We start from the raw sequence: 5,285 nt of genomic DNA on the forward strand, positions 1-5,285 counted from the left end.
CCAGCTATAAATGATCTCATCGCCTGCTTTCTCATCTACTTGTAACCATACAACTTCGCTACTCTGGTAGAGCAAAAAAAAAATGATATCGTTACCATCATCAATGGCGGAGAGTAAGGTAAACCTGTCGATCAATGGACATCAAAAGTGCCACCAGGTTTCAGATTCCATCCAACAGAAGAAGAGCTTCTCCATTACTATCTTCGCAAGAAAGTTCACTCTCAAAAGATAGATCTTGATGTCATTCGTGAAGTTGATCTCAACAAGCTGGAGCCTTGGGATATTCAAGGTTCTAACAATAACCCGAATTAATATGAAATATATAAAATTTTCATTTCTATGAGGTTCAGTTTTGAACCATTTTAGTAAGCCAATGCAGAAGAATGTAGAATCGGTTCGACGCCGCAGAACGACTGGTACTTCTTCAGTCACAAGGACAAAAAATATCCAACGGGGACCAGGACAAACCGGGCAACAGTTTCCGGATTCTGGAAGGCGACTGGACGTGACAAGATCATCTACAGTTGTGTCAGGAGGATTGGATTGAAAAAGACGCTCGTGTTCTACAAAGGAAGAGCTCCCCATGGTCAGAAATCTGATTGGATCATGCATGAGTATCGCCTCGACGAGACTCCAACAACTAATGTAAGTATAGCTATTATCAATATTCATTATTTCATTGTAGGTTGTTACAAACAGATAGTCCAGGTAGCATTGTATTCGTTTCACTAAGACGAGGATGATATATGTTTAAAAAAAGTTTTGGCTCATAAAAAAGAAAAAGAAGTTTTGGCTCATTTCATACCCGTGCCTATAGATGAATAAGGGTCCAACGCGGTTTAAAAGAAATATCCGCATATATATAAACAATGTTTTGTATTTTTTTCTTCAAATATCTTACTTTTAAGATTGCTTCGAATTTCATTTTATCATTAATCACTTGCTATTTCTAACACATAAATAAACCAATAAGGGTTTGTTAGGATATGTGAAAAAAAACTTTTTTGATTAAGCTTCTACAATAGAAATGGTTCCAAAAGCTACAAAATTTAAATATTCCTGTTTCATCGCTTGGAAAGTAAGACGTGCCAAATGTTTATGAATTTACTTGTAGGCATGGCATGGATCTTTCATTGTTTTCTGTTATTATGCACCCAGTAACTTGAACAGGTTGTATTTAATTAAGGCGTCAAAGTCTTCATAAATCTCTTATTGCGTTTTAATTCTGAAACCGGTTTGTTACATCCTTATCAGGATATTCAGATGTTGTAAGTGAAGATCCATGAGCTACAACGAAGAAGGTTGGGTGGTATGTCGAGTGGTTCAGGAAGAAGAACTATCAAAAGATCGACGACTCTCCTAAAATCACTCTATCTTCTTCACCTGGTGACACGGAGGAAAAGAAAAGGTCCACCACCTCCCACAACACTCAAAACGGCAACGTCTTGGACCACGTTCTTCTATACATGGACCGTTTCCTGTCCCAACATCTGCATGCCCGAGCTCCAAACCACGATCCAACGTCAACATAATCAAGACGATATTTTATTCATGCAACTCCCAAGTCTTGAGACACCCAATCCGGACCTGGTCGACCAAAGTTTAAATATTCCAAACCAGCTCGATTCCTCTCTGGTTCAAGAGAAGAAAACGGCAGACCGGTTTGCAGTAATTGGGCTAGTCTTGACCGACTAGTGGCGTGGCAGTTGAACAACGGTCATCATAAGTGTGATCGTGCGAGTTTTGATGAAGAAGAGGAAGATGGTGATACCATGATGCAGCGATGGGATCTTCACTGGAGTATGATGATCATGTCGATCTTTGGAGTAGTTTCACTGAATCTTCTTCATCCCCTTCGTCTTTAGATCCTCTTCTCCATTTATCTGTATGATTGTTTATTCACGTAACGTACATATATATAGTACATAAATATATACTTGTATTTCTGCATAAATAAACAAATTAAGTTTGTTAACAGTGTCTCACATACAGTGTATAACGTCTAGATTTTGGGCGTTGAAAAATGTGTTTTATTAAATGACTAAGAATACTGAGAAAGTATCATTGTCGTTTTTTGACGATTGACATGTTTAATCAATGAAGTGATATTTGTTCTGACTTCGATAACAATAAGTGTATCAAATAATGACGAGTAATATGATTCTCGCTTCGTTATAATTAATTCGACTTTTGGTCCGACTACGTTACCTTTTGGTTTTCGTTGGAGATTCCTCATGTCTTATTCTTCGTGCAATACGACAATCTATTTACCACACATTTTTTTGTCACGCAACCGTGGGGATTGCAAAATCTCTCTAAATCTAAAGACTAATTCCACTAGGCCTTGCATTCCGATACGCCTTATCCTATTGTCAAAGACGTGCCTAGGTGGTTAGTGCAAGTTGAACCATGTGGGGTGTTCTAGCCGGGACCCATTACCACTTGAACCAAACGCGTCCTAGTTATCGATTTTACCACATCTTATTACGTAAAGTAACTCTTAGTTGTTTCTTATTCACTACAAAAAAGACATTTTCTAAAGAATGCTAATAAAATATAATATTTTGGAAATAACCGAAGAATCGCCAAAAAAATACTGAAGAAATGTCGAAGAAATACTGAAGAATTAAGGAAGCACCTTAGCCTATTGGTTAAGATTTAAAGGTTCTTACACCCACGTCCATGTTCGAATCCCAGATTATGCAATTTCTTGCAAATCATATGATACGAAGTTTATCGGAGGTTCCAGAGTAGTATTGTAGCAGAGCCGTTCGTGTGTTGTCTGCCATGCGGAGAGAGCATGTCCATCGAGGATGTCATACATGCAGAATGTGGGAACCGAAATTCACACCCGTCGATTTCCGTTAATTAGAAAGCCAAGCGGACCTAACTTTCTCAGAGGTCCAAAATTTCTGCTGAGCCAAACATCAGTGATTAGAATACGAAATAAACTAAATATAAAACTGATAAAATGAAAAAGTGCCAAAGATGTCTTATTCCGAATTTGAAGTGCGAGTACAAGAAGTAGAGCCTTGGCCACAGGAGCTTTCGGCGGGTTCCCTAGTTCTAGTAACCTAACACTTGCAAAAACCTAATTGAGTCGCAGCTCGATAGAAACGGAAAGTTGCCTATTGCTATAAGTTTGCTCTGGATGTAAGAAAGTTCTCATGCGCCTCTCGCCTTAGACTCCTTATATAATCCTTCTAAGTCGGTTTACCCCTTCCTTTTGCCGCGTTTTGGACCTTTTTGGGCCATTTTTACGATTTCTTCGAGAAATCACCTTCGATACGACAATGGTTTTATAAAAGAGTTCAAATCGATCGTATAGCCGAGGAAATGGTGTTTTAAATTAACCGTTGTTGTTTTAGATGATCGACTCGAACTTATACTAGAAAACAAGTTTTCACAGTTTTTATCCTAAAGTTTCAACGGAAACTCCGATTAAGATGAAACAGGGACAGTGAAGTCATGAGTTCGATGGAGAGAGCTACGGTGATGAGATGAGAGTGCATGCTATTGATATTACAAACTGTCTGGGGCAGACCATGCTCGCCGCATAGCGAGCGGGCTGGACATATCGCACTCGGCATATGGCGAGGGGGACGGGACGGACCGCGCTCACCATATGGCAAACGGGCCGGGACGAACCGCACTTGGCATATGGCGAGCGAGCCAGGATAAACCGCACTCGCCCTATGGCGAGCGGGCCGGAACGAACCGCATTCACCATATGGCGAGCAGGACAGGACGAACCGCACTCGCTATATGGTGAGCGGGCCGGGATGAACCGCGTTCGCCATATGCGGGATGGGACGGACCGCGCTCGCCGAGCTGGTCGGGCGGATCAAATCTCGGCTTCCTTCGGAAGATAACGGATTGTCAGGACGTTGATAAGCCCCTCTTCTCATTTCGTCGTTTGTTTTCCCAAGGCTGTTTATCGAAGGGATTGGATTTCTCAATTTGAGAACTTGTCATGTAATTTATTTTTCGAAGATTTATACGAAACTCCTTGTTACGAGAGACATTTTCCTGGGCCTTTTGGTCGTTGATTCCGTCGTGACCAATTTTGACCCCAACCAGTTACCCCCCTCCCCCCCCCCACCTCAGCCAGCTAGAACTGTGGTCATCGAGCGTGAGGTTCTAGCGGGTGGTTGCACGAGTTAGGCAAGTTAGGCAAATTAGGCGGGAATGGTAACCGATAGTCCGAAGGTAAATAGTAAATTTTCATAACTATAAGAAAGTGGAGTAAGTTTCAAGTCCTTTACTCATTAACTTCTTCAAGAAATTTCTCCTAAGGTAGAAATCTCTCTTCCTTTTATCTCTTCTCTTATCTTGATTTTTTTTTTAAAAGAATCATGTCTACAAAAAAGAGATCTTCCAAGCAGGTTGTGCCTCGCCAATCTACTCCCGAGGTTGTTTGGGATGATGAAAACGTGGTCATCCCGAAGGGGGAGTTCGTCCAAGATTATGTCGATCCTGAAGAGGCCGAGGCTTACTACTGGGTTGCTCTATGTAACATGATAACTCCTCCGAAGGAGCGGCGTATCCCGCCAGGCTTAAAGATAAAATAGATTGGGGCTTATCGAGCAAGAGTTCGTATTCGCTTTTAAGCACCATTCGAGAATTTTGTCGAGTGCCAGACGAGGTGGAATTCCGAATTCCAGAGCGGGGGGAGCGTGCCGACAATCCTCCGGAAGGTTACTTTACATGCTACGAGGCGTATCTTGTACGCTGTCGTTTGTGTTTTCTGATCCCTGAGGCCATGATCCAGCCTTGAACCGTTTTGAGTTGTCGATAACCAGTTGAACCTTAATAGTCTGCAACACCTTATCGGTATCTTGATTCGGAGATATGAACACGGGATGGTTCTTAACGCCTCCCACTTTGAAGCTGTATTGAGGCTGCAAGAGACGTCATCTCCCTCATTTTCCGCATGGTCCCTCGCAATTATATGTCGATAATTAAGGGGACGATTTCCAACGGGCATGCATGGAACAAATGTTTTTTCTTTGTTCGCATAAACGGTACATCCTTCCAAGAAAGCTGCATCTCTATGTTTTGTAGCGAGTGAAATTCCTTCATGGTATCACTGTCGGATATCTACTCCTTCTCGCTGTTCGTGATGTATGATATCGTATTTTGCGTATTCGTTTTACAGGTACCAATACTCTTCCTCCGTTTCCGGGGGACGTGATTGCCAAGAGGGACCTCCTCCGCAACGGCCCGTTCTATTGGACTTCGTTCAACCTGAAAATAGTTCGGAAAGCGGTAGCGCTTCATCGATC

General features: G+C 41.9%; 1 pseudogene; it reads left to right on the forward strand.

Annotated features, from left to right (window-relative positions):
- Positions 1-103: 103 nt before the first annotated feature.
- On the forward strand, positions 104-1,891 carry LOC125594799 (annotated as a pseudogene).
- The last annotated feature ends 3,394 nt before the right edge of the window (positions 1,892-5,285 follow it).

This window comes from Brassica napus (assembly GCF_020379485.1).
Source record: "Brassica napus cultivar Da-Ae chromosome C5 unlocalized genomic scaffold, Da-Ae chrC05_Random_15, whole genome shotgun sequence".
NCBI lineage: Eukaryota > Viridiplantae > Streptophyta > Magnoliopsida > Brassicales > Brassicaceae > Brassica > Brassica napus.